The sequence below is a fragment of the Ambystoma mexicanum genome, chromosome 5p (genome assembly GCF_040938575.1).
Source record: "Ambystoma mexicanum isolate Mex_15411 chromosome 5p, UKY_AmexF1_1, whole genome shotgun sequence".
In the NCBI taxonomy this organism is placed as follows: domain Eukaryota; kingdom Metazoa; phylum Chordata; class Amphibia; order Caudata; family Ambystomatidae; genus Ambystoma; species Ambystoma mexicanum.
Genome location: NC_090930.1, coordinates 634,854,311 through 634,882,304, shown reverse-complemented (window position 1 = coordinate 634,882,304; position 27,994 = coordinate 634,854,311).

Genomic DNA, 27,994 nt, shown 5'->3' with positions numbered 1-27,994 from the left:
TTCAACTTGCACTTGGAAATCCCTATGTACCATTTGTTACATGTGAATTTCAGTTCATACACAATGTTCTCCGAGTCACAAGTGATTCTGTCCATGCTGGTAATGGCTTTTTTGAGTATTGGATGTAAATATGTTGTGCACTCATCCGCAAACTCGCATATCTTGCATTTTATGCATTTGTGAAAACCCTTCTTCCTACAATTTAACCATGTTGACTGATGGCAAGTTATTTCAGGTGGCATGAAGCTGCTGACTAACTTGTCATAAATATAAAGTTGCTTTATACCGCAGTATAAAGTAAATGGAGTGCACTCCAAAAAGCAGTCCAGAGAGACTGATCCACACTAGACACACAGTCGAAAAATCAATAGTCGCCAAGCATCAAAAATATTCTTTAATTAAATAGATGTCATGCACAGTGGAAAGATGAAAACGAAAACGACGTGTTTCGCGGCAAACAAACCGCTTCATCACGTTGCGGGTGCAAACACAGAAGAAGGACTTATAAACTGGCATGCTCTCTATGGTACAGATGTATAGAGCAGCATACACTTGCAGAAAAACTTGTTTTCAAAATCCGCCATTTTTTAACGTGTTACATACCATAGTAGGTTGTGATAAATATGCTTGAATACAGTCAAAAACATCAAATATTCTGTCAATGTTTCTCTTTTCTCAAAAATATTAAAATGTGTGCAACAGTAATATTATATTACACATATGGATAATATGCAGTAGTATTTACAGTGAAGAATATATATATGTTGCTGTGTAGGTTTATACATTTTCACATTCACTTCCCTCTTGAGAGGATAGCCTGCTCTTGTCCCACACTACTAGAAAAGGTGAAAGAGGTCTGTTTTAACTACCGGCAGAGATGGTAGCTTCCTCTGTTTACTTTACTACTTTCGTATTTGGACTGCGCATCCAGTTACCCATAGGCTTAAAGGCGCACATATAGAAAGACACAACTGCACAGATCCAATCATGGGGTATTTTTTTTTATCAGATAGCAGGTTTGGTAGAGCCAGTTCAACAGAATAGAAGCGTTTTCAGTTTTTACTTGAAGACGTTAGTTAATTTGCTTTCTCTTACATCTGAGGGTAGTTTGTTCCGTGCTAGTGGGGCGGCTACACTTAAGGCTCCATCAAGAGCTTTACTGGATTTACAGTGGCACGTTTTTAGCTGGGATGTATTATTAGACCTCAGTTTCAGTTTTTTTTTTTGTTCTCAATGATGCATTCCTTTAGGTTTGCTGGTATTCTTCCTAATGTGCATTTATGTATAGTCAAAATAATTCTAAATTGGACCATAGCGTGTACAGGCAACCAGTGTAGTTCACACCTTGCCTCTGAGACATGGTCCCTCCACTTCAAATTCTTGATCACCCTGACCACCGCATTTTGAATAACTTGCAGGCGGTTGATCTCAGATTGGGCAATACCGGTCAGGAGACTACTGCAGTAATCGATTTTGGAGCCTATTATTGCTCTAACAATCGTTTCTACATTGCCTTGTGCTATGAACGGATGGTGGTGTGTAAGCAATTTTATATAATATGTTGAGGCAGAGACTAAAGAACTCACCTGTGCCCTCAGGTTCAAACACCTATCCAGAGTTATACCTAGTGTTTTGACTTTTTACAGTACTTCTATTTTATGATTAACAATGATGAAGCTGTTAAATGGAGGGTCAAATTGAACGAGTTTGTTTTTCGTACTGACTGCCATGAGTTCCGTTTTTTTCGTTATTAAGAGTCATGCCATTTTGAACCATTCAACTGTGAATGAGATCGTATGCTTGATTTATGCAACTTTCAGCTACACTCTGACAGCTGGATAGTGGGATGATACACTGTGTATCGTTGGCGTAGTTTGTAAAGATTATGTTATTTTGAACCAACATAACAAAAAAAGGACCATACAAATGTTATATATGGTAGGCGAGGTACAGGCACCCTTTGGGACTCCAAATAATAGTGTTGCTGGTTTTGTTTGTGCTTCCCCACTGGTCACTCTGTATTCTCGCTCGATTAGAAAGGGACCTATCCACTGTGTTGCTTGATCAGAGAATAAGGTGACATGTTTTTACCTGGTGGCCAAGATGTCATGGTCCACCAGGTCAAAAGCAGCTGACAGATCCAAGATCATCAGTAGTGAGATCTGACCATTGTCTATTCTTTCCAATAGTTTAAACTTCAGGTCCAGAAGGGCCGTCTCAATAGCATGATATTGCCTAAATCCCGATTGGAATTTATTGAGGATGGGATAGTCAATAAGATGTTGCACAATTTGATCATAGGCCAACTTTTCCAATATTTTGAGGAGGAAGGGAGTGTTGGTTATTGGTCTGTAATTGGTTGGGATTATAGGACACACCCTTGATTTTTTAATAAGTGGTGTATCATAAGTGGTGTAATCCACGCTTGTTTAATTTTTTGGGGCACATGATTTTCCTCAAACGAAGAGTTTATGAATCTGGTGAGTGCCAGCAGGATAACATCTGGGCATTTATTGATAAACACGGGCGAGCACGCGTCTCCTTTACAGCTAGTGGCCTTGAGTTTCCTAGTTAACTCTGCTAGCTCTTCCTCTAAGATATTTGAGAAGCAAAACTGCTGTGGATTAGTCTCATTATTTGTGATCTGTGTATGCTCACTGTTTCCCTGCTTATCGAGGGTAGCTATTTTTGCCTTTTTTTTAATAGTGTCAGTTTCTCTGCCATAGATTCTTGGGTCGAGGTGCACAAGGCCTCATTTTTCAATATAGGTTCATTGTTAGGGCCCTTCCTGCTCCCTAAGAGTTTTAAATCATTCTTTAGTATCAGAGGTTGACCTGGCAATTCTGTCATTAAAGGATTGTTTCTTGGCTTGTACAATTGCCATTTTGTAAGTCCTGGATGACTTTTTTGTAGAGTTGTAGACCTGAGATCCCCCAACTCGTCCTCCATGCCTAGAAAAGCTTTATTTTGTCAGATTTAAGCACCTGTATCTCTGACGTGAAACATTTGTTACATTTAAATCCCTCTCCACATTGTTTCCTTTTTATTGGGGATAGGGTTTCCGAAATATCGTGAAAAGAGTTAGTCATCTCATACAAAGTTTCTGAAAGCGTGATTTCTGATGCTTGCCGCAGTTAGATTTTTGTAATTTCTAGCTAGCTTCAAAGTCTTTTCTTTATCAATTTTCATAGAAAAATGTTGGTTGGTAATATAGAGATAGATGCAAAAATGATCTGACCATGGGCAGGGTAGAACCTTTGGGTCTGATATCATGATATTATGGGCTGACACCCAATCCAGGGTGTGCTCTTTTATGTGCATCAGAGATCAAACTATGTGTTGAAAACCAAGATGGGACAAAGCAGCTTCTAATGTACCCACTGTCGTATCTGCCTTCTTTTCCCGCCAGAGATGAAAGTCTCCTAAAATAACACATTTGTTGTTAGGTTTGACCAAAGGTAAGACCCTATTGCAAAATTGGTTAGGGAAATGTGTTGCTGGCTCCGGGGCTCTATAGATGATTAGTAAGTTAAGGGTGGTTTCTGGGCTAATGCCGATTTTGACTATCAAGAGTTCCGACCCTGGTATACCATTTGCTTTGATTTTCCAAATTTTGAGCTCTGTTCTAAATATGAGTGTGACTCCTCCTCCTCTGTCCTCCATTCTGTCAGAGTACTATAGTCTGTGGGAATCGGGGGTTCTTAGAATGGGCCTGCTGCTTCGTGACTCCAGGTCTCTGTGAGCGTGCATATATCTATCTTGCTATCCTCGATGTGAGTAGCTACCTACAAAGCATGCTTAATCAAGGATCTGGTGTTAACTAGCATAATCTTAAGGTTTCTTGATGTGGTTGAGTCCAGCCTTTTTCTGTTTTTTCTCCCTGTGGCCATGCTGGAGTTCGCCTCTGCCGCTGGGTGAGTATTCCCATTATTAGATCGTGGGTCTAAGCAGTGCAAGTGGGCAGGGTTGGGTGTACTAAACCCTGTCAGCTCTTCCTCGCCACAGGCCTTGAAAGCAACCTCATGGGAGTATGACTGACATTTCCTAGTGCATGGTGGTTGGTAGCAACCAGTGGTGCTGAAAGCTGGGGATGAATGGGGCTGTGCGCTCTGAAAGCAGTTTGTTTCTCATGTTGCTCCTGAAGCTCCCCTTTATTGGCTGCCAGCTCTCCCTCCCAATGGGCCTTGAAAGCAACCACATGGGGCAGGGCAGTGCCGGTAATATGGAGGTCAGATGGATACTTAGGTGCAAAACTCGCTGATTCAGAGATACTCGAGGGCATATGCTAAGAACTATTTTCAAGCACAACAGTTTTACCTTGCAAAGCACGTGCGTGGCATTTCCTTTCTAGGCTATCTCGAGCGAACTTTAATAGCTGAAAGGACCTCCAATAATCCCCTAATTTTAATGCGCTCCCTGCAAGCGAGGTTTAGTGCCTTGCCTTGTTCACGGCCCTTCACCGATCGCCACAGACCGCTTGGTCTTTCGTGCCAGCGCTCACCCACCTAATTTGCACATATGGGCGGCGTGAGAGCTCAAGGGTGCTGGGACTTATAATCTCCATACCATACAGGACTCTGCAGCCAAAGGCAATTCGGTTGCTGGCTGGAACCTGTCTCACGGGCTAAAATACTCCACACTAATTTTGCAAACACAGTTCCTAAAATACAACTTAAAATTAGTCAAGTAATACAATCAATTTCAAGTTACTATAAAAATGCTAAGAACACGTAGGAAACGCGGCTAAAATACTGAACGCGGAGTGGGGGGTTGTTTACTGTTGGTATTGGGTTGTGAAAATGTGCCCTAATCTAAACGTGGATCATATTCTCTGCCACTGTAGACTAGAAACATGTTATGTATAAGTGACTATCACACACATATCTTTCTGAAAGCCAATAACTACCTTTGAGGACTTACAATATGCAGTAGAAAAGAACACGTAGCCACACAAATTGAGCAAAAGATTTAAAGTTTGATATCTTTCGTCGTTTATAGTATATACTGTCAAAATGCAACATAAATAGCACACCAATGGGGACTGAATGCTAAAACGCAGAGAGTCGCTTTCTTTGGTGCCCTGTGGGACAAGATGGTATTTGCCACACTGCTACCAAAGGGAATTGCATCTTTCGTATTTTATAATGGCTTGACACATTTGCAATGAGAAAAACATGTTTCCATTTTCACCTGTTTCTTAATATGGATGTTCCAATCAAGTGAGACTTCAGCAATGACCCATCAAACCTATAAAACGTATTGGGAAAAGGTATAACATTTATAGAGGAAATATGTGTTGACCCAAAAATGACTTTTCACAGTTTTTATTGATTGCATAAATGGAATTGAGAGATTTGATTACAAAGTGAAATACCCATTTAGCAATCAACCTGTCACTAGTTGTCCATGCAGGAAATGAAAATTGAAGTCAGCTGAGCCCTCGGGACCTGTAAGCCCTGTAAGTTCAAACAATGAATATGTGCATTGATTCTGTCGGAGAAATTTGATATTACAATATGGAATATTAACTTCTACTTACCAAGGAGAGTTTGATGTGAATATCAAACACCTTTCCATTCCTTGACTTTTCGTTTTCTGGAAAATTCAGTAAACACATATCAATGTACATGTTGTAATATAATTACCCATCACAAATAATTAGCTTCCAGGAAACATCAGCTCATGTTGTCTTTTGTTATTGTTAGTTTGCCAAGGTCATGTGAAGGCCTTATGATAGAAAAATGTGCAGTTGCATTAAAAATCAAGCGCCAACAGGCACAAACCACATGTATTGCACAACCTATAAATGAGCCATTTTCCAAACATTTTCTCTACTATAACATCAACAATAGTGTGTGGTCTTGCAATAGAAAATATTGTTGCTCAAGCACACAGTACAGGGACGTTCTCTCGCACCAATATACCACATGGGATCAGGTTGGATGCTTACTCTCATAAGCAGTGGTTAGTGTGGCAGAAGGGTTGCTGTGAAACCTGGCTCCCCTCTTTGGCTTTGCTATTTGCTCTATGCCAGTGATAATGTTGCAAACACAAGGCTAACACGAGATACCAGCTTTTCTGTGGCTCCTGCCGCTTGCCCTTGCCATTTTGGTGGCCACAAACATATTCACACTAGTGAGACTTATAAGGGCGGAATTCTGTATGACATGACTTCATTCAAGATGTTTGCCATATAAAGGTATCCCAAAAATATCTTTAAACCCGACTCTGGATGTTGCAAAGTGGAGCAGCCCAGTTGCTTACCATAAGTAGAAATATCAACCGTCTATTTTCAATTCTATACAAAATACATTGGCTCACACTTCAGTAGCATAATCGTTTGAATGCCCTATGTCGTTTGCGTTATGTCGTGCATCGAACTGAGCCTTTGCTTCATGAGGATAATGTTGTCCTCTCCCTTTGATAACATTCAGAACTCTGCACTTCATTAGGTTGATTTCGCCATCACGTTTGGAGGGGTTCTGCCGCTTCCCCAGGAGGTGTCACTCAGGCCCGGCTCCAGAAATGTTCATCTGTGTGGGTCAGGTTTGTGATCAGGGGGCCCATTTTCCATTGGGTGTGGGTGTATGAGTACCATATACAATGTGCTGGCATTAATCCAGATTTCCCAGATCCGTGATCCAGAAAAAAATGCCTTTCCAGATCCAGAAAATACATTTGCATCGCTCTATAAAAAACAGTACAGAGCAAAACAGAAACAAGGAAAATAGTGTTGCAACATCATTGTACCTCTTCCCTTGCCATTTACTCTTCCCTTTCTAGTATATCAAATTCTCCTTTACCTTTCACCCCGCAGCAACCTCCCATTCGCTCAGGTCCCACTGACCACCATTCCCATTTACCTATCTCAAAAGTCCACATCATGCCTTCAGTGCTAAATTTGCAAAATAAGTAAGTGCCAGGGTCCAAATAATTTCTAGGACTCGTGTGACACTGTGGTTGGGCAGTTCCCCACCACTGCAGCCACCACCCATAGGTGCTCCCCACAGTGTCGACATATTTGGAGTTACACTGCAGCTCGCACCTGCTCATTTTGGTTGATGGATGCACTGACTATCAACACTTCATAATTAAATTGAGTCTGAGACAATAAGTGCTGGGGCTCAAAAATAAGTGCCGGGGCTGAGGCCTGGCAAACACCACCACACATTAAGCACAGCATGTCTTTCTTGGCGTAGCTGGGGAAAATCAAAGGTGATGCCTCCTCCTCTTTGAGGGCTGAGCATTGATGCCCCCAGTCTTTGTTCCTTCTCAAATGGTGTGGACTCAGCAATGCTACCCTGAACACTATGGCTACTCCCAGCAGGCCCCAGAGAAGGTACTTATTTTCCGCCATCTTGCTGTAAAAGACAGGGCCCCCTTTCAGAATAGTGAAGCCAGAAATAGGACATTGGGCCTGATCACGACCTCGGCGGTAACGCTAACGCTATTAGTGCAGGGGCTATTAGTGCGACCGCCATAGCCCCCGGCGCTAATAGCGCAGGATCATGAGTTGGGCGGACTTGGAAGTCCCCATTCCCCATTGAGCCCATTCGGGAATGCCCCATTTCTACCAACATACAAATACATGCCGGTGGAATACCCATCGGATTTGGGGGGTACCTGTAAGAGCAGACAAACTTGTTAAGTCCGATCTGCCCTCCAACTTCGCCTGCCAAATCATACAAAATCCTGTAGGGCATTCAAAGTGGTGATAAATGCTTTTAGCGCCACTTTCTCCTCTCCTCTTGACTTGGAAAAATTACCCACTATAATTGTAGTTTTTTTTTCCTCAACCTGAAATGAATCCTACAAGCTCCAGCATAGAAAATAGAAAATAATGATAACTTACAAAAAATGTCATATAAGACAAAGTGAAATGAAATTAAATGCATGATGAGCCAGGTAACTGTTTCACACAGCTTGTTCTGCATCCCCTTAATTTCTAATCACCCAACAATCACACTGTATATAATTTTAAGAAAAAGTGTCAGAGCAATGGTCACTGCAAGTTACCTTTTTGCATCTCTAATCACTTCCTGCTGTAAATAATCAACCTCTGAGACACATTAAAACAATAAGAGCTCAGTGGGAGGGTCTGAGCAGCACTGGCTGTTTGTATTTGAGGCAAGAGAGACAGATCAGAGGGGCATGGGCATTTTCCATTGATCCAAATGTTAATTCCACCTCTGATTGCACTCTTTAGGAAATATTTAAATACTGTTTTTTACTTTTAAAAGATGTACACCTTTTATACTTTGCCCAGATTATTGAAGAAAGCTCTCCTCTCTTGTGTTATTTTCCAGGTGATCATGATTAATCTTCTGAGAGGCAAATGTTTATTGGGGGTGGGAACATTCCTCCCAACCTCCTCCCCGCCACATCACTGGTGGGGTGCCACAGCAAATCATTTCGATTTCTGGCATAACCTAAACACCCAGCACCAAGGATTTACATCATACTTTCCAAACAAGACCCACAATACACATGAAGTATTCTGTTTGCATTCAAACTCTGTTAAGTTACTCAAGCAATAAGAGGTTATCAACTACCGAGATAGGGATGCAGTTCTGCAAATGGCCCGAACCAAGGGATCTGTCATCTACAATGGCGCTAGGATTGCCTTCTTTCCGGAGTATACCCATGAGGTACAGAAGGCCAGATAGTCCTTTGAACACTTAAAAAAGAAACTTCACTCCATGAATGTAAAATACGGACTACTCTTCCCAGTCCAGCTGCAGATCCAACATGGCGGCACAACTGTAGACTTCACTGATCCGCAGGAAGCTTGGAAATGGGCCAAAACCACAATGACGGGGCTGGACAAGGAACAACCCGGATCCCCGAGGAAGACCAGGACCCCATCTGAACCGAGATAGATCCACTTGACAGCCCATACCGGAGCCCCAGAATGACCCGGGCGAGGGCGCAGCCCCCTAGCACCCTCAAGATCAGCATCTATAGGCGCAAGACCAGAAATTAATTAATAGCGTACCCCTGAGATACACTCTTCACTGCAATTCCCCTGAAAACAAAGAAGCTAAAATGAACATTAAGCAACATGGTATAGGGTTCGGCCTAGGAGCAACCGAGAACGCTATCGCACTTCTTCTTCGTCGAGATGGCATGTCATCAGCGACCACTACAGCCCCCCACTCAAGATACTTGACTCACATCAAAAGCATTGAGTTAGTTGGGAGTTAGGAATAGTCTATAATAATCTAGTTGCGCTAGTGACATAGTTTTACAAGTTGCCGGTTTAGTTTGGGCGACAGATACTTCATGTTGGTGAGGAGTATGGGAAGGGGGGAAGAAAAGTTGTTGTTCACTGTTTACTCATTGGGATGTTATATTAGTTTGATACCAACCGTGATGTCACCACTCACTTCTCATTGGCAACACAGGCTCCCATCTCACACAACCGCTAGGTTCTCCAGCTGCAAACTGACCACCCGTTCATCACCCACAACACACGCCCCTGTCCTGCATAACAGCTATCACATAACTACTATGGACGCTCCATGGCAGATACACCAGCCCCAACGATAGCCACTGACCGTTGTAAATCCCTCAAACTTCTCACCTGGAATGTGAATGATATGGGCTCAGGAATCAAGCTCTGCCTTATCATCCAATTCCTTAACAGGCACTCCCCTGACATGGCTCTTCTTACTGAGACTCACTTAGCAGGCCCGACTTGCAACTTTTTTTGTAGAACAAATTACCCCCTGGTGTTCTATGCAGGGTACACTCTGGGATTCCGGGGAGTTCTGATCCTCTTGCATAAATGTCTCCCATTCGAACTGTGCGCGGTGGAGCAGGACCCCTGCAGTCATTTTGTGATGTTGCAGGGCACGCTCTGGGGAGAGACATTAGCTGTACTAGTGGTATACTCTACGCCTGTGCTTGGGGAGAATCTGTTAGATGAAATAAGCACCTTACTGGTGAAACAACAGCCAGACATCTGGATTCTAGGGGGGATTTTAACGATGTGATGTGCAACACCCGAGACCAGACTCATATCCGGAATCGCAACCCAAACACACCCACTAAATTGGTGACTTTCATATCTGCGTTAGGCTTCTGTGATGTGTGGAGAGAGCATCACCCCTTGAATAGAGGTTACTCCTTTCACTCTGGGGCCCACACTTCCTTGTCCAGGTTAGATTACTTTTTCCTTCCGACCTCCGAAGCGTACAGGGTAACTACTGAAGAACTGCTCCCCCGAGGTATTTCCAACCACTCCCCTATGGAGGTGGTGATAGGCACAGATTGGCCATTGCCCCACAACACTTGGAGGTTGAATAATTACTATCTGGGTGTTCCCGAATTCGTAGAACACTTTACAGAGAAAATCCAATTAATATTTTGAAATAAACACTGGCGCAGTAAATGACCCCGTCCCGCTGTGGCAGGCACATAAAGCGGTGCTTAGGGGGGGAAATAATCTCCTGGACCTCTAACAAAAGAAATGTACACCATAGGAAAGTGATAGAGGCAGAGGAAGAAGTAGGGAAATGGGAAATTAAATATGCACTGGATGCTACCCCAGAAACACATCGCTCCCTTCTAAAATCTAGAGATACCGTTCATAATACGGCACTAGATAATGCTAAACAGGCACACAGGGAATCAAAAACTAGGATTTATGAATGTGGTGATTAGGCGGGCAAGTTGCTGGCTTGGTTGGAGAAATGAGAGGAGGGGCATCGACATGTTAGGCAGGTCATTGGCGGCCAGAATGTGCTGGCGCAAACAGACCCGGATATAGCATAGGCATTTGCTAACTTTTATGCTACCCTTTACCTAGCCCCAAAATAAATCTGTCCTTCTTAGATGCGATTGCACTCCCGCAACTGTCGGAGCAGCAGAGGACACACCTTGTTCAAGAACTAGCCAAAACCGAAATTGCCGAAGCCCTGGCCCAGCTGCAATCCGGCAAAGCGCTGGGTCCCAGCGGATTCCCGGTTGAGATTTGGAAGAAGCTGGGCAGCAACAATATGGTGACTCCCCTCTACAAAATGTTTCTCGCTGCAAAGGAACAGGGCACCCTCCACTCAGATCTATGGAAAGCCAGCATTGTGGTGATTCCCAAACCGGATAAGCCCCCTCAATTATGTACTTCATATAGCCCAATATCGCTTATTAACAGAGAGGCCAAATTCCTAGCCAAACTACTAGCTACCAGACTTCTATCAGTGATATCCTCTCTAGTTCAACCTGATCAGTGTGGCTTCATGCTGCATAGGTCCACGAGAATGAACATACGTCATCTCTATCCATTGTTTGAACTGACCCCCGCCCTCGAGCAACCACTCGCCCACCTTGCGATCGCTTTCAAGAAGGCGTTCGACTCAGTGTTATGGGAAGCCCTCTGGGAAAAGATGAGGCATATGGGCCTCGGAGAAACCTTCCTGAGCTGGGTGAAACATCTATATGTAGCATGCAGATGTTAGTGTAAATGGCTGGACCTCTACGACCTTCCCACTGAGCAGAGGCATGCGGCAAGGCTGCTCTTTATCCCCACTCCTTTTCGCTCTGGCACTGGAGAAGTTGGCCCAGTGGCTCTGACAAGTCGGCACATGGTCCAGGTTCAAGTTGCTGGAAGGAAGTGAAGATAGGGTCTCCTTCTATGCGAACAACCTTTTAATTTATTTGAATGACCAGAGCCATGCATGTCTGATAATAACCCAGATGTTGACAGCCTTTGGTGAGTTTAGTGGCCTGAAAGAAAACTGGGGAAAATCGGTTATTTTTCCAGTGAGGGGCGGGGACCTGGCAGATCCCATAACGGGAGGGATTTCGCTATCTGGGAATATGGGGCTCTGGGGATCTTTCAGACTATGTGTCACGCAATATGCACCCTCTAACTAACCGCTTTGCGGAGGACGTGAGACTCTGGATGCCCCTCCCCCTCACACTTATGGGCAGGGCAGTGCTCTTTAAGATGATGGCACTCCCACACTTCGTGTATGTGCTGCAGAATGCCCCACTTAGGATCCCGGACTCTGACTTTAACTTGAGTGGAAGGCCTCCTCAGAAAGCTTATATGGAATGGTGGTCAACCCCGTATTACGCTAACTACATTACAAAGATCCGTCTGGGAAGGCGGTATTGGGGTCCCGCATCTTCAATACTATTAATGGGCTATCCAGATGACAGTGGTTAATGACCTGCTTCACAGGGATTGCAAACTGCCACACATCAGGGCAGAAACACCCAATACCCAGAATACCTTGTCAATTGATACACTGTATCAGGCCCTAACTAGGCCTCCTCCACAAACGACAATGGCACACATCACCGTCAACTGGAGGCAGGCATACACTCACATTGGCTGGGGGAAGAGGATAACGCTGATGCAACCCTTATGGCAAAATTATATGCTTCCCAAAATATTGAAACTCACAGCCTGGGCACGATGGGTAGAGGTCGGGATAACCAAAGTAGGCAACGTTATTGTTGGCGGCACTATTGTTTCATTTGGAACGCTGCAACAGAAATGTGAAATCCCTGTAACTTAACAATATCACTATACACAGGTGACCCACGCCCTTAGAAGTCACCTATCGGCACTCATCGATGCACCAGACTGTACAGCCTTGGAGCGCAACCTACTTACAGGATATATTCCCACCAGAGTCACCTCCATCATACATAATGCTATAATGGCCTTCTCCACCCCGGAACTAACTAGCCTCCGAGCAAAGTGGGAAAGGGATGTTGGTACTATTGAACCAGAAGACTGGATCCGAGTCCTTATGCACCCGGGTGAAATCGCAATATATTCCAGAATCCGCTTGGTACAACTCAAGATACTTCATCAGGTCTATTATCCTCGAGTGGCCCTGTTCGGCTGGAGGCGAGCCTCCAACCCTACCTGTCTGAGATGCTGAGGAGAGGAAGGCACTTTCATATACATCCTCTGGGAATGCCCCTGAATGAAAGCCTTCTGGACACAATGTTGTTGCACTCTAACAAGGACCCTAGGCCGTACAGTGTCACTGAATACAGCAACATTGCTATTAGGGGTCCCAGATGAGAACACTGCAAACAAGTGGGAGGGAATGTTCCTATCCACAGCATTGGGATTGATAAAGCGAGATATTGCACAGAAATGGGGTGCTCCGGAATGCCCGGCCCTGGCCCAATGGTCCGCTGAAATGGACATGTCTGCTACAAAGGAACACAGAATATATACAGCACGGGGATGCCTGACAAAAGATACCAAAATATGGGGAAAATGGGAGGACGGCACAGATTGAGTATCCTTTAAATGATGCAGGAAGGCGGGTGGGATTTTGCAGCGAGTACAGTAATGTGCCACACAGTTAAATTGATGTGAGCAACGTGCCATGACAAGTGAGGTCCAATGGGCCCAATTGTTTTAGAGGGGTGGTAGGGAATGTTGTTTCCATGTTGTATGGTTGTACCAAAAAAACAATAAAATCTTTTATTAAAAAAAAAGAAATCAGTAAGTACTTATTGGTTTGCATCAAGAACAGTTCTGGCAGTTCAGGCTAGGATTCGACACAGAATAAGATACATTCTCTTTGGGTCGGAATTCCACTGACAAGTACCCATTAGAAGTTGATCTGAAACTGGTCCATACTTGCCATCCTAGCCTTGTCATTTTCAGGTAGGGCCATGTTGGACCAACCCAGTGAGGTGCAGCTTACTCCCTAGGCATAGCAAATGAAGCATCCACATCTGAGCATATACACTTTCACTTCGGGAGACAAACTGAAACCAACATGCATTGGCAAAGCCATCAGCTTTGGCTTTTGTTTAGGCATGGATATGCATTTTCCAGGCACTTCCTCAAGGGTATCACCTGGCCATAAAATGGGAACGGCCGGGGGACTGTGTGAGTATCTAGGCGTATGATGACATTGCTTGGAAAATGTCTATCTAATACCTGTACACAAGCCGAAACTGCTGGCTTTGCGATTGCTTGTCTTAGACAGGATTCAAGTGCAAGGAATAGAAACATTGACCCAGATATTGCTTTTGGAATCAGTTGGCTGAAGTCCCACACAAGGGATTTTCTAATCCCTACAGGATCTCAATTACAGAGGTATTTAAGTAATTAAACACCTCAAAAAGAATGCTTAAATATAACACTTCCAGGTCCTATACAGCACATTGATTGATGTTACTTTATGATAGAGCTTGTTCAAAAAGTTCCCAAAGGGGAAGTTTAAGCAATGAGGGGCAGGTAGTTGGTAGTAATGCCATAGGCATTCATTTAGGCATTGCTAGTCATTTGAAGGGTTAAAGAGCAAACAGGCCCTTAGGCTATGTGTTTCCCCTCACATCCTGTCACCAGGACAACTTCACTTCCCCTGTATATACCCAAATTGGTATGTGTTCTTGTGTCTTTGTGTTTTGTCTATAGTAATGCAATTATGTAATACATGGGTTTTATTAGCTACTTATTACATATTTCACAGTACACAAAAATCTACTAAGAAAACAATTATCATTTCATTATTCAACATATTAACATTACGAATATCATACCTTCATCTTGTACGCTGCACACAATGTTATGTTTCTGTATGAGTAGCTCAGTATAATAGATAAAACCCCAAAATAGGATGCTATTTATATCAATGCATCGTTCAATGCACTTATTAGGGTATATTTCTTGCAATGATTCTTGACACTTTTTTCGCAACATAATGAGAATCCCTTCTACACATATTTTATGAGACGTACATACACATGTGATGTCATCAGTGATGTCATCAATGACATTTGTGATGTCATCTTTGATGTCCTGGGTGTTAGTCTTAGCAGTGCACGGTGGTGGCGCGAGTTATTGTTGCTTAGCTTACCATAACTGGCGAATTTCAAGGGTTTTTCGGTTTTACTTGGAACCATAACGTCCCTTTAACAAAGTTTTTTCACTGAATTTCATAGGTTTTTAGTAGCGCAACTTAACCATAATCTCCCTTTAACAAAGTTTTTTTCACTGAATTTCATAGGTTTTTAGTAGCGTAACTTAACCATAACGTCCCTTTAACAAAGATTTTTCACTGAATTTCATAGTTTTTTAGTAGCACAACTTAACAATAATGACTTTGACTTTATATACATGTCATATGAAACTGACTAGATCTCTTCTTATGAACTTGATGTCCGCAAACTTATTTAATGTTCGCGGACATGTTCGGAAAACATTACCACTACCTAAAAACTGTGGGGGGGGGTTGGGGGGGTATGTTTGATTGTTATATCATAATATAGGAACATTTAACAAATTCAAAAAGCAGGACACAAACACATTATATATAGTAATACATAAGAAATGTAACCCATATATGTAACACACTAACCATTCATTTAAATACAATATGTTCTGAAATGGAATATACCACAAGAAGATAAATTGGCTTCCAACATAATTACCTCACAGACACAACAGAACTGAGAACAAGACCAGGCCCACTGAATACATAGGACTTATCTTACCAGAAATAGTAAGTGTACTTCATTTTACTCATATATTTATAAACTTTCTGTATTAGATTAAAAAACATATTATATTTTTTTTTTCTCACTGAAATGTCTAGTACTCTGGAATGGCTAGAGGACAATTTCCCGCAAGAAGAAATGTCACAAGATAGTGAAACTAATGGTAAACACTTTATAATATAAACCATTTATTTATTATTTTTTTTATATACATTTAACATATATATTATTTTTTTGTACAGAGCATACCAAAATAGAAAAAACTTCAGAAAACCCTGTTATGGATAACAGTCTTCACAATATAGAAGAACAAATGGATGTATTGTTGGCTAATTTTAATCATTTAAAAACCTTTGTAGAAAATCATTTCAAACCAAAAACCTTGTACCATTGCCCCACATGTACTTGTTCCTCCTCACCATATCCCAGTCAATTATCCCCAAACCCTCTCCATAATCCAAAACGTTTTGATGAGACTTCCATCCCTTCTTCACCTAATACCAATCAAGTTGAAACCCCAAATTCTCCTGTTTTTGTTTCTGTTTCTGCCTCACCTTCTCTGTCATAAATTATTAATATATGTTAAATAAAGTTTAATTCTTATATTGTATTGTGAATAGTTTCTGTTTTTTTTTTTAAAAACAATAAAAGTGTCCGCGGACAGTGCGAGTGTTCTGAAATGTTCGTACATAAACGAAAATTGAGGTGTCCTGAAGAACACCACACCTGTTCGTACTGTTCGCCAGCAAGTTGAAACTGTTCTAAGAACACACGTGGTGTCCTGAAATGTTCGTAAAGAAACAAAAATTAAAGTGTTCTAAAGAACACTATATCTGTCCGTAATGTTCGCTATCAACTTAAAACTGTCCTAAGAACACAATTGGTGTCGTGAAATGTTCGTAAATAAACGAAAATTATGTGTCCTGAACAACAGTACAACTGTTTGTGGTGTTCGCTAGCAACATGAAACTGTACTAAGAACACACGCGGTGTCCTGAATTGTTCGTAAACAAACAAAAATTAAAGTGTCCTAAAGAACACTATACCTGTCCGGTACTGTTCGCTAGCAAGTTCAAACTGTTCTAAGAACGCTATTGGTGTCCTGAAATGTTCGTACGTAAACGAAAATGGAGGTGTCCTGAAGAACACTATACCTGTCCGTAGTGTTCGCTACCCAATTGAAACTGTTCTAAGAACACAATTGGTGTCCTGAAATGTTCGTACATAAACGAAATTACACGTGTCCTGAAGAACACTATATCAGTCCTTACTGTTCGCTACCAAGTTTAAACTGTTCTAAGAACACACGCGGTGTCCTGAAAAGTGCGTTTCACGTGTGACGCACTTTTAATTACTTCAGAACCCGTCCATATGACATCAATGCGCATGCGCTAACCAATCTCCGTGCACTTGGTATCCTGCGGACAGGCGCTTCCTTCGCGGACTAGTTCGCAAACGGATCATATGACCGCTCCCACGCTCCTCATGTGTCCTGAAATGCAGACACTGTTCGTGTCCCCGAACAATTACAGTACATTTTCAGTTAATCCATAATATTTTTCAATAAAATCTCATTTTCAGTTAATCCATAATATTTTTCAATAAAATCTCACCATGGCACAAGTCCAACATAGCAATCTTGAGTTTCTATATACCTTTTGAAACTTTCCGATCCTTTTTTTGTGTTCGATCTGTCATCGGACAGTGCGCATGTCCGCGAACCGCGCACAAGCACCCCTATAAAAGACCACGCCCAAGAGCTTATTCCCATTGTGTTTCTGGCTATTCTTCAGAACACAGTGATTTTTGCTGCCACCTGCAGACTACACCATCATCGAGATGGCATCCTTGGCTGCTGAACTGCCACTTGGTGCTGCCCCTGTTTCAGCACCACCCCCACACCCTCCACCACCACCACCTCCCCAAGGGCCTGAAGAGGGGAACAGGAGTGAGGATGCGGAGGAGGAAGAAGAGGATGATGAGAATGAGGTAGAGGAAAACCCTACTACCCGCACTAGGCGTGAGTCTTGGGTGTGGCGGTTATTTACCATTCATGGTAATGTTCCTAAGGCTCGTGCGAACTGTGTTACCTGCACTGAGTGCAAAATGATATTCATTTGCGGGAAGCACGGTAAGTACAGCTCTGGGACCACTACTATGAAGCGACACCTGAGGTCATTTCACTCTGGGGCTATTCGCAGGGTTGTACCTTGCGAAGAACGTAGTAGGTTGATTTCCTCTACTTCATCCTCTGTTTCTGATCCTGTCACAACAAGGACCACCTCTGTGGGACAGCGTCTTCCTCAACCTGCCTCACAGGCCATACAGAATGCTGATGACCCTTACCTTTCGATTGTCACAGTTGTATGTATGTACTGTGACACAGTACTCTGCAGGGGGGAGCGACTTCGGAGTGCTTTTGAGACTATCGTCTCAGAGCACGAGAAGACGTGCTCACTACCCAAATAAAACCCACTCTACATCTTCCTCTCTCAGCTCGCCCTTTCTTATCCCTGTGGTTGGTGTCCCCCCCTTTACCCTCCTTTACACTCCTCTCCTAGTGTGTCGTGTCTGAAAAACCAAAAAACATACAAAATTACAGAAATCAAAAAAAAAATAAGGCTCTTTTCAGAGCCGCCTTTCCCAGTTAAAAAATAGAAGTGAAAATAAATGAAGCAGGGCTCTTTGTATTTTTTAGAAGTCCGCGGACAGTTCGCAAACATTAAAAAAATTGGGTTGCTACTCCATCACAAACATTGTAATTTTCTCTGGAAAGAAGTGGTGGCTCTGAAAAGAGCCTTTGGGTGGTGTTTGTAAGTCAAAAATTGTAAATGCTTAACATCTACTTCAAAATCGTTGTTGTAATTCCAAAAAAGGCCGCAATGCATTTTTTACATTTCTCAGAAAAATCTGATTGCCAGCATAAGTAAGATGGACTCCATCTCTGCGAAAAATGTATGTACTACAAAACATAATATTTTCATTGTGAAAAGAAGACATGCCAAAATCTCTTAGAAATGCACAAACGGCCTTATTAACATTGCGCCTTGCTTTTTCCATTTGTGGACCAAATGAAGAAGAACAAAGCCACATTTGTTTCTGCGCAATCCGTGAAAATATCACTTGAGAATTAGGAAACATGTCCATAACCTTCCTAAGTCCTTCTTTCATAGCAAATTGCAAAAAAATTCCAGTCACATGTCCTAAACTGTTCCCTCCACAATGAATTACAATTATGTCTGGATGTTGCTCTGTCTCAAAGTATCACAGAGAGGTAGCAAGTCCAACCACTTCATTCCATGTACTCCATGCCAGTGTACTTCCACATGTGGGAATCCAAGATCTACAGCTACTCCACAGCTTTCTGCATGCACCTTCAACCAATGTATCCACGAATCTCCTAAAATCCAAACAATCTGTTTTCTGAAACACACAGCCATAGCTATCTTATGTTCTCTCAGCAAAAAGAGTATCTGAGAAAATCTCTCCTGGCACAACACACCCACCAAACTTTCCTGACCAATCCCTTTCAGTGCTTATTCTCATTTGCATGACTTCTGAACTCAAAGATCCCCGGATGTAACTCCTGATGTCCGCGAACTACCGCCATGTCCGTGGACATATCGTAACATGAACAGCCCTTCTACCATTTCCACTACACTCTCTCTGCCATTCCCTCAGTGGATGCACCTCAAAAATCACATTTCCATGCACCAATCACATTCAAGACCTCTACATCTAACTGCATCATCATAGATCAGCACTGCAAATGTACTCTGAATCTCTCTGAGTACAAGTGTCATATCATTGGCAAGCAGCATCTACCAGACGTCGTCAAGATTTCTACTTGCAGCTCCATGCATATCCATATGCATGAACACAAACTTCAGGTATGCATATTTTCTGTATAGTAGATGAACACATTTTCAAACAGACTTTTACCTTGTAAAATCTGTAAAATGAATTTACTGTACTTTTTTCAATTTCCTAAAATCAACTATCACTTATAAACCTTTACACTATTTACTTTCTTTATACACACACACTCACATCATGTTAAACTAACATGTTTAAATGAAATATATAGACTACATATATTCAAACAAAATTGCATGCAAACACAATCTATGTTTAAACCTTTATAAAAATACTTATACAATTTCATATTTTTTGTTTTTATTTATTTATTTACTTCATTACTTTAAATTAGACATGACATTGAGGCGCTATTACCTAGAACAGTTTACTTACAGAAATAGTGGTATTCACTAATATATTATAAATTTCAAAAGACATAGTAAAGATATTTTTTTTTGCTACAGTTAGTCATTCAATACAATTTATTCATTAAGAACATATCATATGTACTGAACTGATGCAATGTATCTTATGTAAATAAATTAGTTTAATGGTTTTACAGAAGGCACTGAGGATTTCAATTAAAAAAATCAATATCTAAATTAAAAACAGTGCTATATACAAACAAAGCTACTGATTTGAAGCTTTTACAATTGCAGTGAAGGCCAGTTTCCTGAAAAGAAGCAGCCGAATTCGAAGAAGAAAGAAAAACTAAGAAGTTACCTGTTAATTTAAAAAAAAAAGTAAGTAAAATATCACCATAATATTTGTATTATTAATCAAATATACTATAACGTTAATACGAGCTATTTCGGTTTCTAAAAATAGAGATTTGTACCATGTTGTCCAAAAATTTCCATGTCTTAAACAGCGATTTACAGCCAGAATGGCCCACAAATTTCTATTTTTGGACACACAAATTACCCAACTGAACAACTATAATTTTCATATTATAGAACAAACAACTATTTTTGTCATCTGAACCCCAGTTTAGCAACAGATAAATTCAAGATACCTATCCCTACTAGTTTTAGTTCCCAATGCACAATCACACACCATTACATACATCTTTATCATCTTACTCAAACACTCATGCACACAGCACACATACATTTCAGAACACCCCAACCCATATCTTCTTTATTTTTTTCAACAGACCCTAAAGAATGCCTACCAAAAGTCAAGTCCATAGAAAGCAACGCAAAAAGTAGAGCAAATGAAAATAAAGGTGTCCAACATAAGCATCCATCTCTAGCAGAATTTGTAAAAAAAGTTGAAACAAAACAGCTAATACAATCATTTAGTGAAACACAAGAAGTACAGCAACTTCGCTTCCTCTATCAAAATGTAAAACAAACCAAAAAACAATTAACAGAAAATCAGCTATCAGTACAGATAAAACTACTTCTTCAAATTTTAATATAGTGCAAAGTAAGCATACCAAGAAAAGTATTTTAGCCAAAATATACCGTCAGAAAGTCCTTCAGAATCTTATAAAAACAGGAGAGAAATCAGGTTCAAAGCTTAAAACCTATCGTAGGAAATTAATCTTAGAAGCAATGATGTACAGTGCAATTCTTCTCAAAAGAAATGTATTTATTTTACTGTTAAACAAAATGAAATCACTAACAAAACTAATAACTAAATTACAAAAAAGACTTCTCAATAAACGAAATATCAACAGAAAGAACTTCTTAATTATCAGCGGAGGTGAATGGAATCACACTACAAGCACAGAACCATATTTTAATGAAGAAGCGTACAAACAAAAGCAAACAAATACAATTGCCTTACATAGCAGTGGTCGAGGTTATGAAAAAGTGAATAATACCATAATGGAACAAGAAGTACTTCTTACAAAAATATGCCCTGAAAGCTTAGAATGGCCCCTCCATTCAACTGAATCAGAACGTCTAGTGTACAAATGGCCATGCACGTCAATGTGTAACATTCCCAAACAATGTTTCAAATCTTTACGCCAATTCCTCAATAAATATGTAAAAAGCAAAGACAAAATCAAAATTAAATTACTGCAAAATATAGATACCTGTCCAGTGCGCAAGTACACAGGACTACAAGGACATTCATTGGCCTGCATTACAGGACCTACTTGTAAAACCACTTTCCATGATATCAAAAGGATATCAACACATCATTCAACTATACGAAATCTAGTCTATAAACTGTACTATGCTAAAAGTCCTACTTTAGCACTAGCAAAGTTAAATAACATCCTTCTACATGGTACAGCAAAAGACCTACTTGAAGAAATTCACTATATCCAGAAAAAATATTTTGGGAGTGAAAGCCATTTACAGAATGAAATAGCTTTAAACCAATTAAGCAACAATTCTACACATGGCAACCTTTTGCTAAACACATACAAAAAAGAAATACTAACATTTAAAAGTACATCAGCTGAAGTACCAACCCATGTATGTGTATGTTGCCGTAGAATTTTTTATAAAAGTAACACAAAAACTGTGGACCTATCATACAAAATAGAAGACAATGAAGATTCTAAATGGTTTGAATTAGCTCTCTACCTTGTAGCAGAAAACAAATTTGAAATAACTGAGCCCTTAATACTTTGCAGTTATTGCACTACAAAACTTCACAACAACCAAACTCCATCATGTTCTATCACAAATAATTTGGAATTATACCCAGTACCAAAACCTCTACAACAACTTAATTTATATGAGAGCATCATAATTCAAACAGTACACCCATTTCAAGCAATAATACGCCTTCAACCAAAAACAGCAAAATTACCTCCCTCTGAATTGGTAAAAGGCATTTGTGGAAAAGTAGTTTATTTACCATTAAATCTAAAAGAAAATGTGCATACTCTAGGAGTGCAAAGTCCAATGCAGCAATCTTTAATTATATTAGTAAATGGAGTACCTACAAAAGACAAAAAATATATATGGCAACAGCTGGTAGATTTATATAAAGTTAGACAAGCCTTCCAATATCTTAAAGAGAATAATGAATATTACAAAGAAATTAATATTGAAGAAAACTTGAAAGATACAACTGAAATAATTCAAGAAACACAAGAAGCTGGTCAATTTGAGCTACTAGATCCTGCTACAATATCAAATACTTTAGACCATTATACAATTCATCCTTTGCACTGTAATGACACCGTACAAGATGTACTGGAAACTTACCAAATGTGTCAAACAAAAGGATCGCCAATCAGTATATGGGAAAAAAGTATAGAAGCACGTGCTTTTCCTCAACGCTTTCCTACTGGCAAAGGAGGAAGGTATGATGATAGACCTATTCAAATATCATCTTCAGAATACCGCTCATTACGGATGTATTCTGAAGATCCCAGATTTAGACAAAATGTGGATACATATTCCACCTACTCTTTGAAAGTGAACTAGCAACTTTATGTTACGGAGTTGCACACATATTAAAATCAGGATCACACTTTCAAAATATGACAGCTACACAATTATTAGAGAAAGTGCAACAAAAGGATGAGGTTTTACAATCAAATATTACAAATCTATTAGCAAATATGCGTGGTACTAAAGAGTACTGTTTTCGACGTCATGGAGATGTACGTTGTATGATCAGAAACCTTGGCCCACCCACTTGGTTTGCTACATTAAGTTGTGCAGGATATGCATGGGAAGATTTACATGATTTCCTACGCATATCAAATAAGAACAAAACAAACATAGATATACTAACACCTGAAGAACTTTGTTCTTTGGATCATGTTAATGTTTCAAGATATTTTCACCATCGCTTCATTGCTATGCTACATTTTATTTGTAATAAAACTGTTCCACCCCTTGGAGAAGTGCAACACTTCTTTTGGAGAAAAGAATACCAAGCCAGAGGAGCACCACATATCCACATGCTTTTATGGATTAAAGATGCTCCTAAATTTGGTCAAGACAGTGATGCCACTGTTTTACAGTTTACTGAAAACTATGTCACTTGTGAAATTCCATCAGAAGCCACAAATAGTGATCTTCATGCACAAATTTTACAATTTCAAAGACACAAATGTGGAAAATATTGTCGTCGCAAATACAAAAACAAAGGCAAATACTACACCAAATGCCAATTTGGTTTCCCTAGACCAGTTACAAATACAGGTCAAGTAAACAACCTCATGTCTTCAGTTAGACATAGTGTTAAAGGTAAGTCACCTAAAAATACATATTACAGAAAAAGAAAAGAAGAAGAAAAATATATCAATGATTATAATGCAATCATTGCCCACTTATGGAATGCAAACATAGATGTGCAGTACATTGCAGACAATTCTACTGCAGCTACACAATATGTCACAGCTTACTTAGCTAAAGCAGAAAAGACAGAGCTCCAAGACCTCTGGAATGACCTGTCATCAGATAAAACAGTATCTCAGAAATTATACAGCTTGGGCATAAAAATGCTCACCCATAGAGAATGTGGATCTTATGAAGCAGCTGATCGTTTAACTGGCACTTCATAGTATGGTAAATCTGAAAAATATAGTATGGCTAAGTCTTGGTCCAGCTAAATCTAGAAAAAGAGTTCTAAAATCATATGAAGATATAGAAACAATAGCCAAACATGATCCCAAATGCCAAGACATTTTAAAAAAACAATTTATTGGACACATACTACACAAACAGAAGTAATACTTTGGAAAACATGTGTCTATACCAAATAGCCAAAAACTACACATATAAAAATAATATGAAACCTGATGAAAAAAAAGGTAAATATAGAGTGACAGACTGTGAAGGCAGCTTAGTTAAACTCACTAAACCAAATTTAATTAATCATATCAAATTGTCATTGAAGACTCCTCAACATAAAGAAGTATATTACATGTCCCTGCTACAACTCTTGAAACCATGGAGAAAAGAAGAACAATTACTAGATAACTATGACTCATATGAGGATGCTTTCAAAGCAAATGCAAACACTATGACTGGTGTAAACTTTACACAGTACAAAACAATGTTGCACAATGAACAGCAACATGAAGAAGAACTCAAAGCCCAACTAGATAAGGATACTCCTGACAGTAGTCAACCTTCTGTAACAGGAAGCCAAGAACCACTGGGAGAACCACTAATAACAAATGAGGCAGAATTAGCTATGATAGAAGTAGAAAACACCATGTGTCAGTATGAAGATAAAGAAGACTTAACTATACTACAATCAAAACTAAACAATGAGCAAAGTAGCATTTTTCAAGAAGTAACAAAACAAATTGCACATGGTGTAAAACATGAAAATAAAGAATGTTCCTGCCATAATTATTAACCTATACTACTGTACGTCAGTGGTGAAGCTGGTTCTGGCAAAACATTCCTAATCAACATCATTATTAAGTTCCTTCAACAATTGACAAACAACAAACTGTCAGCTGTTGTCACTGCCCCCACAGGTTTAGCTGCCTACAACATAGGTGGTGTTACATTACACCGATTACTACTATTACCAGTACAACACCAGAACAAATTAGACTATTACAAACTTTCTGCAGAAGTTGCAATGGAATTACGCAGAGTATTGAAACAAATGAAAATGCTACTAATAGATGAAGTGAGCATGGTCTCCAACCTGAGGTTAGCTTTATTTCATCTCAGATTACAAGAAGTACTCAAAACAGACTATGAAGAGCTCTTTGCAGGAAAACACATTATTGTTTTTGGAGATCTGCTTCAATTAACACCAGTAAAAGGTGAACCTATTTTTAAAACATTAGGGCACAAACTCTGCCGTAAAACTGTTGGCAACATTGGAAATGTCAACCTTTGGCAACATTTCCAATACAGAGAATTAACAGAAAACATGCGCCAATTTGCAGATCTAACTTATGCCAACATTTTTAATAGTTTGAGAGTTGGTATACTTTCTAAAGAAGCATAAGCAACATTGAAAACCCGGAACATTAATGCACTTTATGGCGATAATGCATGTGCTACAGATGTTATGGAACAATTAGCCCACAAAAATGTCAATTGTATGGCCTTAATGCCAACTCTTGCAAGCTGTCTCAAATTCAATGAAATAATGTTAAGTAAAGAAATGCAACCAATAATGGAAATTAGCGCCACAGACAAACTAGATGTACATGGTATGACACTACCCATGTGTGACCAAGCCACAACAAGACTAAATAATTTAGAAAAATCAATCTCAAACACAGCAGGCTTAGAAAAGATGTTAAAATTATCCTTAAATTGCAGAGTAATGCTTAAACGTAACCTTGACGAGAACCAAGGACTAGTTAATGGAGCACTGGGTACAGTTATTGGCTTTCAACCATACCCATGTGACAACAAAATTCAGTTTGTCAATATACTCTTTGACAAACTTTCAGAAGTAAAACGGATAGGACGCTCAACAGCTAGATTCCTTCTCTTCAAAGATATGTATGCACGCAGAGAACAATTTTCTCTAACTCTTGCATACGCAGTCACGATTCATAAATCACAAGGTCTTACCCTAGACAAAGCAATGATAGATATTGGTAACACAGTCTTTAAAGAAGGCATGAGCTACGTAGCACTATCATGCTTACGTACACTTGACGGTCTATTTCTAATCAACTTTGATGCAAGTAAAGTAAACACTGATATTCCTTGCATTTTAGAATATAATAGACTTCGCTCACTATACACTCCCCATCTAAACACATATTCTGTTCCACAAAAACTAAAACGTTGTAAAAGAAAACTAAATCAAACAGAAATGCAACAGGACGTCACTGCAAATCCTCCAAAGAGAGTAAAAGAAACTAATACTTCATCAAGTACCACAAAAAAAAAAGAATCAATTAGAGAAAGTAAACCAGGTACTTCTTTAAAGAAGGAAGACAAACTCCAAAAAAAGCAGTTAGATACAGAACTACCTGGACCATTTAAATTCTCAAATATAGTTGGTGTAAGTTGCTATGCAAATGTAGCAATGAATATTCTATTTCAATTACCACCAATTGTTGACAACATTTACCTACACAGTACAGACCCTTTGTTTTTGCAAATGTTAGTACTTCACAGAAATGCAGCAAACAATCCTGACAACACATATAGTGTTTTTTGGAATAAGACGACAATTGGACTACTGTGCTGGAATGGTGAAATTCACTATAAATTCACAGGAAGATCCACAAGAATTTCTAATGTACTTACTATTAGTACTGGAAAACAAAAACATACCTATAAATGAAATCTTCCAGATTTCATACATGTGGAAACATACATGCACTCTGTGCAACAATGTGACACAAGAAGACATTCCCAATGAACGCTTCATATATATATCAATACCAAATTGTGAATCCATTCCATTTCAGCAACTTGTACAAAATGCAAACCATGGTAGATTATGCTCTACCTGCAATTCAGATAATCGCTCCACGTTAGTAATACAAACACATAGTAAATACGTAATACTAATGCTTCTACGTTACAATGCAGATGGTACCAAAAACAACTGCAAGCTGACTGGATTCACACATAGTCAAATATCACTTGGTAAGAAAACCTTCACAACAATAGGTATAATCTACCAGGCAGGAGCCACAACCAATTCAGGGCACTACACGGCATATATAAAAAAGAAATGTGGATGGTTTGAATGTAATGATAGTACCATTACTCTAAAGGAGAGATTACCTGCAAATCTTACAAACGCTTATTTGTTGTTCTTAAAACCAAAATTTGATAAATAAACTGTATTTAAACCTTTAAGTAAATGTGTGTTAAAAGTAAATGGGCCTCATTACGACCCAGGCGGTAAGTTACCGCCTGGGCCGTGACTTTACCACCATGGCGTAAACTACGTTTACGCCATGGTGGTTGGCGGACTTACCGCCCCATTCCGACCTTGGCGGGGCGGTAAGTCCCCAATCCCCATTTACCCTTCCCCATTCCCATTTTTGCCCCATAGGGCATAATGGGAGTGGGGAAGGCGTTAATTACGCCACCGTAAATTACGGTGGCGTAATTAACTCCATGGTCCCTTAGCGCCATGGATTTTAACACCTGCTAAAAGCAGGTGTTAAGTCCGCCATGGCGCTAAGGGACCTCGTACTCAGGCGGTAAGGGTCGGCGCTGTTTACGCCGCCGTAAAACCCTTACCGCCTGAGTCGTAATGAGGCCCAATGTGTGTTAAAAAAATATAAACTATAAACTGAATACTCCAAAAGCTATCTAACTGCTCAAAGATTCTACAACAACTTATCAGATAAATGAATACCACTAAATTAGACCAAAAAAATACACAGTTAGAATACTCCAATTGGTATCTAACTGTCCCAAAATTTAACAATATCCAAATAGATAAATCAAAACCACTAAAATATATTAAAAAATAGACAGTTAGAATACGCCAATTGGTAGCTAACTGCTCCAAAATTTTATAATATCAAAACAAATGAAGAATCTTTTACAGCTCCAAAAAAAATTCAACAAAGCAAAGTATAAAGCATTAGCCAGAAACAACAATTGAACACTGAAAACAAACAAACAAATAAACTGCAGCATAACAGAAAAAGGTTTTTTTTTAATCCAACATGGATTTTTTTTTCTCCCACAGACCCAATGATTTTAGCAACAAATACAGAAACTGATCAAATTGCACAGTACTCTGATTTGTACAATACGGACAGCGTCCTCAGGAC